The sequence below is a fragment of the Salvelinus sp. IW2-2015 genome, unplaced genomic scaffold (assembly GCF_002910315.2).
Source record: "Salvelinus sp. IW2-2015 unplaced genomic scaffold, ASM291031v2 Un_scaffold2762, whole genome shotgun sequence".
NCBI classification, from domain to species: domain Eukaryota; kingdom Metazoa; phylum Chordata; class Actinopteri; order Salmoniformes; family Salmonidae; genus Salvelinus; species Salvelinus sp. IW2-2015.
In genome coordinates this window covers 71,507-80,273 of record NW_019944065.1, presented here as the reverse complement: position 1 = coordinate 80,273, position 8,767 = coordinate 71,507, and the positions used below count along the sequence as shown (strand labels likewise).

General features: G+C 46.6%; 1 pseudogene; it reads left to right on the top strand.

The window, feature by feature from the left end:
- LOC112074688 (receptor for retinol uptake stra6-like) overlaps window positions 1-6,372 on the top strand; it is a 37,737-nt pseudogene extending 31,365 nt beyond the window's left edge.
- Window positions 6,373-8,767: the final 2,395 nt, after the last annotated feature.

The window sequence follows — 8,767 nt, the reverse complement described above, 5'->3', positions numbered from 1 at the left end:
CAGATCTTTATCTATCTATAAGGGTAGAGGGGAGATCAGGTCTTTATCTCTCTATAAGGATAGAGGGGAGATCAGGGCTTTATCTCTCTATAAGGGTAGAGGGGAGATCAGATCTCTGTCTGAAAGGGGAGATCAAATATCTCTCTGAAAGGGTAGAGGGGAGATCAAATATCTCTCTGAAAGGGTAGAGGGGAGCCTGGGTGTAGGGTTTGCAATCAAAAATACAGATTTTGACCAATGGGTGACATAATACGTTAATTGTGTAGATACTCCCCCGAGAGAACCAATGGTACAAACCTCATGGGCGCCGAAGACGCGGATGTTGATTAAGGCATCCCCCCGCACCTGTCTGATTCAGAGGGGTTGCGTTAAATATGGAAGACACATTTCAGTTGAAGGCATTCAGTTGTTCAACTGACTAGATATCCCTCTTTACTTTCCCTTTCATGTATATATTATAATCCATTCACATGTTATTGGAATTTATACCATTGTAGGACGGAAAGAATTTAGCCGAGTAAATCAATGGAGGCCAGTGGGAAAAAAGTGGTTATAATTAATAAATCTGGGAAATAGCATGGCATCAGCGATGATGGACGCTGTGAGAGACGTTAAAGCTAACTGACTAGGCTCACCATTGAACGCGTCATCTTTCATCTCGAACCCAGAGGACATAAAATAATATAGAGGTAAGATAGATATTTGAGACATGACAGTATTATAGTATTGTGTATTGTAGTATTTTCATATTTTAGAATTTGATGTTTATAATAATGAAAAATGTATTTAATTACAATTTCTGTTCTGTTTCTAGAAGATTTCTCTCAAATAACATTGGAGCGTTGAGCGTACCACACGTTTTTAAAATCATTTTCTAAGTCTTTCTATATGCAGTTCAGCTCCTTAGTTTTGCCTTTTTTGCGACACGAGGAAACAACTTTGCAGAGGACCACCACAACATGTCCTGTCCTGAACAGTCGCTGCTAACAAACCGGTATCCACTCTGTCAACAGATCTCCATGCTTACCCTCGGACCTCTTAGGTTACTGATGGTATCTTAGAGAAAGACCGCACTGAATAATTCAGAACATGAAGAATCATATTTGTCTTGGTAAATTGCATTTTATAACATAAGGAAGTGAAATTTCATTAGCGAAGGGTGTTTTCACCCATTCTGGGCAGAGTGGGTGGTCACCTACCGAGGGATCATCAAGTAGATTTAGCCACGGGATGATTTTGTCTTGACTGGATGGTCAGGGGGAGGGGGGGGGGGGGGGTGCTGAACATAAATTACATTATTTGTAGACTGCAATTGGACCACAGTACACCAAACAGATATAATATTGACTAAACATAATCCTTTCCAAACTTGCTTACATCTGTATACGATATCACATATACAGTATCTGTGTATTATACGTGGGGAATACTTTTTGGACAGATATCTAATTAAAAACCACTTGGAGTTGATTTGCTGGTATTTTTACAGTCTTTTATGTCCCCTAATAAATAAAAATTTTGAAATATAAATGATATACAGTAATATATATTTTTTTTAAATCCAGAAAACTTAAAACTTCACCCAGTTGGGGGTGTTGGGTTAGCTTGGGGGAGCTGACCATGTAACCTTCCTGTTCCAGATCTACTAGGTGTTGGGTTAGCTTGGGGAGCTGACAGGTCCGTCCAGTTCCAGCCTACTAGGTTTGGGTTAGCTTGGGGAGCTGACAGGTACTTCCTGTTGCAGGCCTACTAGGTGTTGGGGTTAGACCTACTAGGTGTTGGTTTAGTCTTGGGGAGCTGACAGGTACTTCCTGTTCCAGACCTACTAGGTGTGTTGGGTTAGCTTGGGGTAGCTGCAGGTTACCCTTCCTGTTCCAGACCTACTAGGTGTTGGGTTGCTTGGGGAGCTGCCAGGTACCTTCTCTGTTCCAGACCTACTAGGTGTTGTTCGCTTGGGGAGCTGACAGGTACTTTTCCTGTTCCAGGCCTACTAGGTGTTGGGTTTAGCTTGGGGAGCTGACAGGTTCCTTCCTGTTCAGTCCTACTAGGTGTTGGGTTAGCTTGGGGAGCTGACAGGTACTTCCTGTTCAGACCTACTAGGTGTTGGGTTACTTGGGGACTGACAGGTACTTCTCTTCCAGACTACTAGGTGTTGGGTTAGCTTGGGGAGTGACAGGTACCTTCCTGTTCCAGACCTACTAGGTGTTGGTTAGCTTGGGGAGCTGACAGGTACTCTGTCACGACTCTACTAGGTGTTGGGTAGCTTGGGGAGCTGACAGGTACCTTCCTTTCAGGCCTACTAGGTTGTTGGGTAGCTTGGGGAGCTGACAGGTACCTTCCTGTTCCAAGACCTATAGGTGTTGGTGTTTGCGTTGGGGAGGCTGAGTGACAGGTACCTTCCTGTTCCAGACCTACTAGGTGTTGGGTATGCTTGGGGAGCTGACAGGTACTTCTGTTTCCAGACTACTAGGTGTTGGGTTGCTTGGGGAGCTGACCAGGTTACCTTCCTGTTCCATGGCCTACTGGTGTTGGGTTAGCTTGGGGGAATCTGACAGGTACCTTCCTGTTCCAGGCCTACTAGGTGTTGGGTTAGCTTGGGGAGCTGACAGGTTCCTTCCTGTTCCAGGCAAGGTGACTCGTCATTAAGAGAGTACACTCAAGTCAGCCACTTCTGTTCCACACAGTCCTTATCAGTGGCCAGTGTGCTGTAGGGGAGCGGGGTAATGTCTCTAATGAATGTCACCTTCTGCTCTGCTCATTATGCCATTACAACCCGAGAGAGGAATTAATTACATATGAACAGACCATGCTGGGCCATACCCATTTGAAGGGTCCTTCATTTACAATGGCTAGAGATCTGTGGTGGAGAGAAACACAGAGGCTGTTTGGGAGTCTCTTTTCTCAATTAGATTTGCTCAAAGGTCAAAGTTCATGGAGTAGATTTGGCGAGGAGAGTGTATGTGGATGGACATGTGCTTTTTACTGCAGTGGGATAAATCAGGGTCACACAGAGTGTTTCTTGGTAGTCTTAAACAAATCTACTTTGAAACAAAAGTTTTTACCTCACACAAATTGTTACGGGCTTAAAAAAAAATAAGGCTCCTGCACCATGTCAGATTACATCCCAATATTACACTTTATATACATCACAGAAGACTGAAATATAACCACACCGTTTGACATAGAAACAGCATATTTTCAGCGTGTTTAAAAAAATAATATTTATTAATTATGGAATTATGATTAATAACACTCCACCCACGAGGCCACTAGAAAGGGGTACATGAGCCGATCCTTCTCCGCTCAAATCATTAGGCAACTGATGTTTACAGGGGTGGATCCCAAAATAATTTATGTTTACAGGGGTGGATCCTAAAATAAATGTGTAAAGTGCTCAAAACAAATTCAGTTAGTTGTGCAATATATATTATTGTTACGTCTACTCCCTCTCCGGCCTCTAGGTCATCAGGCTGCTGATTATCCAGCACACCTGTCACCATCGTCAAGCGCACCTGTCACCATCGTCAAGTACACCAGCGCCTCATGACACTCACCTGGACTCCATCCCCTCCTTGATTACCTTCCCTATATCTGTCACTCACCTGGACTCCATCACCTCCTTGATTACCTTCCCTATATCTGTCACTCACCTGGACTCCATCACCTCCTTGATTACCTTCCCTATATCTGTCACTCACCTGGACTCCATCCCCTAAGAGAGAGTTTAGTTTTGCCTTCTTTTTTGCGACAACGAGGAAACAATTTGCAGAGGACCCCACAACATTTGTCCTGACAGTCGCTGCGACAAACCGGTATCCCTCTGTCAACAGATCTCATTGCTTACCGGACCTCTTTAGGTTACTGATGGTATCTTAAGAAAGACACGCACTGAATAATTCGAACATGAAGAATATATTTGCTTGGTATTGCATTTCTATAACATAAGGACAGTGAAAATTTCATTAGCGAACGGGTGTTTCACCCATTCTGGGAGGTGGGTGGTCCCCTACCGTAGGGATCAGCAAGTAGATTTAGCCAACGGATGATTTTGTCTTGAACTGGATGGGTCAGGGGGAGGGGGCGGGGGGGTGCTGAACATTAAATTACAATTAATTTGTAGACCTGCAATTGGACCAACAAAACACCAAACAGATCTAATATCTTGACGAAAACATCAATCCTTCCAAACTTGCTTACATCTGTATAGATATCACATTCTACAGTATCTTGGTGATATTATACGGGGGAATACTTTGACAGAGTATCCTAAATTAAAAACCACTTGGAGTTGATTTTGCTGGTATTTTTTACAGTCTTTTATGTCCCCTAATAAATAAAACATTGTTGAAATATAAATGATAACAGTAATATATATATTTTTTAAGATCAGAAAACTTAAAACTTCACCCAGTTGGCGGGCTGTTTGGGTTAGCTTGGGGAGCTACATGTACCTTCCTGTTCCAGATCTACTGGTGTTGGTTTGCTTGGGGAAGCTGACAGGTACGCTCCCAGTTCCCAGGCCTACTAGGTGTTGGGTTAGCTTGGGAAGCTGACAGGTACTTCCTGTTGCAGGCCACTAGTGTTGGTGACCTACTAGGGTTGGTTAGCTTGGGGAGCTGCAGGTACCTTCCTGTTCCATCCTACTAGTGTTGGGTTAGCTTGGGTAGCTGACAGTCCTTCGCTTCAACCTACTGGTGTTTGGGTTAGCTTGGGGAGTGACAGGCTACCTTCCTGTTCCGGACCTACTAGGGTGTTGGGTTAGCTTGGGACGGCACAGGTACCTTCCTGTTTCCAGGCCTCTAGGTGTTGGGTTAGCTTGGGGAGCTGACAGGTTTCTTCCTGTTCCAGTTCTGTGTTGGTTAGCTTGGGGAGCTGACAGGTACCTTTCCTGTTCCAGGACCTACTAGGTGTTGGGTTAGCTGGGGAGCTGACAGGTACCCCCTTCGCTCTGTCCAGACCCTACTAGGGTTTGGTTAGCCTTTGGGAGTGCACAGGTACCTTCCTGTCGACCTACTAGTGTTGGGTTGCTTGGGGAGCTGACAGGTACTCTCCTGTTCCAGACGCTGACTAGGTGTTGGTTAGCTTGGGGAGTGACAGTACGCTTCCTTTCCAGCGCTACTAGGTGTTGGGTAGCTTGCGGGAGCTGACAGGTACCTTCTAGTTCCAGACCTACTAGGTGTGTTAGTCTGGGGAGCTGACAGGTTACCTTCCCTGTCCAGGCCTACTAGGTGTTGGTTAGCTTGGGGAGCTGACAGGTACCTTCCTGGTTCCAGACCTACTAGGTGTTGGGTTAGCTTGGGGAGCTGACAGGTAACCTTCCTGTTTCCAGACCTACTAGGTGTTGGGTTTAGCTTGGGAACTGACAGTACCTCCTGTTCCGGCCTACTAGGTGTTGGGTTGCGTTTGGGAGCTGAAGGCTTCTCCTGTTCAGGCAAGCGTGACCGTCATTAAGAGAGTACCCAGTCGCACTTCGTGTTCCCACAGTCCTTATCAGTGCCAGTGTGCTGTAGGGGAGCGGGGAAGTAATGTCCTCTAATGAATGTCACCTTCTGCTCTGCTCATTATGCCATTACAACCACAGAGAGGAAATCTAATTACTATGAAACGACCATGCTGGCCATACCCATTTGAAGGGTCCTTCATTTACAATGGCTAGAGAATCTGTGGTGCGAGAGAAACACAGAGGCTGTTTGGGAGTCTCTTTCTCAATTAGATTTGCTCAAGGTCAAAGTTTCATGGAGCTAGAGGTTTGGCGAGGAGAGTGTATTTGGCATGGACATGTGCTTTTCCTGCAGTGGAGCATAAATCAGGTCACACAGAGTGTTGTCCTTGGATAGTCTTAAACAAATCTAGTTGTTGAAACACCTAAAAGTTATTACCCACACAAATTGTTACGGCGGGCTAAAAAAAATACAGGCTCCTGCACCATGTCAGAATTACAATCCCACAATATTAACTTTATATACTCACAGAAACTGAAGTAACCACACCCGTTTGAGACATAGAAACAGCATATTTTCAGGCGTGTTTAAAACCCAAACTATATTATTAATTATGGAAATTATGATTATAACAGCTCACCAACGAGGCCACAGAAAAGGGGTACATGAAGCCGATCCTTCTCGACTCAAATCATTAGGCAACTGACTGTTTACAGGGGTGGATTCCCAAAATAATTTAATGTTTTACAGGGGTGGATCCTAAAAAAATGTGTAAAGTGCTCAAAAACAAATTCAGTTAGTTGTGCAATATATATTATTGTTACGTCTACTCCCTCTCCGGCTCTAGGTCAAGGCTGCTGATTATCCAGCACACCTTGTCACCATCGTCAAGCGCACCTGTCACCATGTCAAGTACACCAGCGCCTCATGACACTCACACTGACCCATCCCCTCCTTGATTACCTTCCATATTCGTCACTCACCTGGACTCCATCACCTCCTTGTATTACTTCCCTATATCTGTCACTCCCTGGACTCCATCACCTCCTTGATACCTTCCCTATATCTGTCACTCACCTGGACTCCATCGCCCTCCTTGATTACCTTCCCCTATATCTGTCCTCCCTGGACTCATCACCTCCTTGATACCTTCCCTATATCTGTCACTCACCTGGACTCCATCACCTCCTTGATTACCATTCCCTATATCTGTCATCACCTGGACTCATCACCTCCTTGATTTATCTTCGCATATATCTGTCACTCACCTGACTCATCACGCTCCTTGATTATCTTGCCTATATCTGTTCACTCACCTGGACTCCATCACCTCCTTGATTATCTTCCCTATATCTGTCCCCACCTGGTTCTCCATCACCTCCTTGAATTTCTTCCTATATTGTACCTCACCCTGGACTCATCACCTCCTGTTACTCCCTGTATCTGTCACTCACCTGGACTCCATTCACACTCTTGATTACCTTCCCTCTATCTGTTCAGCTCACCTGGACTCATCACCCCTCCGTTGATTACCTTCCCTATAATCTGGTCCCTACCTGGACTCCATCACCTCCTTGATTATTTTCCTATATCTGTCACCTACCGCTTGGTTCTCTTCCTCAGGTCGTTATCGCTCTTTTTTCACATGTCGGTGCGTTGTTTGTGTTTGTTGTTTATTGTTTGTTTGTTTATTAAACATATGATTCCCTGAACTTGCATTCCCGACCTCTCAGCGCCTCGTTACAATTATAGATAAAACAATAATTAACATATTGCTTTTAAACGTGTGTATGTTTTTCTCTCTACAAACAAAAGCTGATTCAAAAGTGGTTGTGACAGATTTCAAAACTCTTCCGTGGTAGGATACACATGACTGTTCTCCATGAGGAGGAGGGCGGAGAACTCTCTAAAAACTGACATCTTCTCCAACACTTAGGTTTCCGGGTCACGGAGGAGAGAGGAGGGAGAACAGCAGGAGAGGACAGAAGAGAGAGGACGTAGGAGGAGGATGGAGAGGGAGGACAGACGACAGAGGAAAGAGGATGGAGACAGAGAGAGAGGACAGAGGAGAGAGGACGGAGACGAGGAGGAGGCGGAGAGAGGAGGAAGAGACGGAGAGAAAGAAGAGAGAGGACGGAGGAAGAGAGGAGTAGGAGGGAGGATGGAGAAGGATGACGGAGAAGAGAGGATGTAAGGAGGGAGGATGGAGAAGAGAGGACGAGAGGAAAGAGAAGGGAGGAGGGAGGATGGAGGATGGAGGACGGAGAAGAGAGGTGGAGGAGAGAGGACGGAGGCAGAAGAGAGAGGACGGAGAAGAGAGGACGCGAGGGGAAGAGGATGGAGGAGAGAAAACGGAGAACAGAGGCATAAGAGAGGACGGAGACATAAGAGAGAGGACATGAGAAGAGAGGACGGAGGCAGGGAGGACAGAGGACAGAGTACAGAGGACAGAAGAGAGAGGACGGAGGACAGAGGAGGGAGGAGGAGATGGAGAAATGATGAGGAGAAGAGAGGATGTAGGAGGGAGGATGGAGAAGAGAGGAACGGAGGAAAGAGAAGGGAGGAGGGGGATGGAGGATGGAAGACGGAGAAGAGAGGATGGAGGAGGGAGGATGGAGAAGAGAGGACGGAGGACGGAGGACGGAGTGTTACCAGGTCCTGGAGTGTTACTGGTCTGGAGTGTTACAGGTCCTGTCTGTACTGTCTTGTGTGTGTGTGTGGTGTGTTTGTCTGTCTGTTGTGTGTGTGTGGGTGTGGTATCTGTCTGTCATTCTGAGAGAGAGGAGAGAGAGAGAGAGATATAGGGAGGGAGAGGAGAAAGAAAGACGAAGAGAGGGAGGGGAGAGGGAGAGGGAAGAGAGGAGAGAGAGACAGAGATGGGGAGGGAGAAGAGAGAATGAAGAGAGGAGGGGGAGAGAGAGAGGTAGAGACTAGAACAGTCTGCAGCACCCGGCCTTACTTACTAGAATCTGAATTCAAAATGTCTACTGTTTCTGATGATTCTGCTTCTGTCAACCAATGAGGGCAGCACCTAATCTTCTGCGACAGATCTGCCAGACCTGGACCTGACAGACTGACCTGACAGACGCTGGACCCTGACGAAACCTGGGCCCTGACAGACCTGGCCCTGACAGACCTGGGCCCTGACAGCCCTGGGCCCTGACAGAACTGGACCCATTGACAGACTGGGCCCATGGACAGACCTGGCGCCCTGACAGACCTGGGCCCTGACACCCGACCTGGACCCTGACAGACCTGGGCGCCTGACAGACCTGGGCCCTGACAGACCTGGGCCCTGACAGACCTGGGCCCTGCCAGACCGGGCC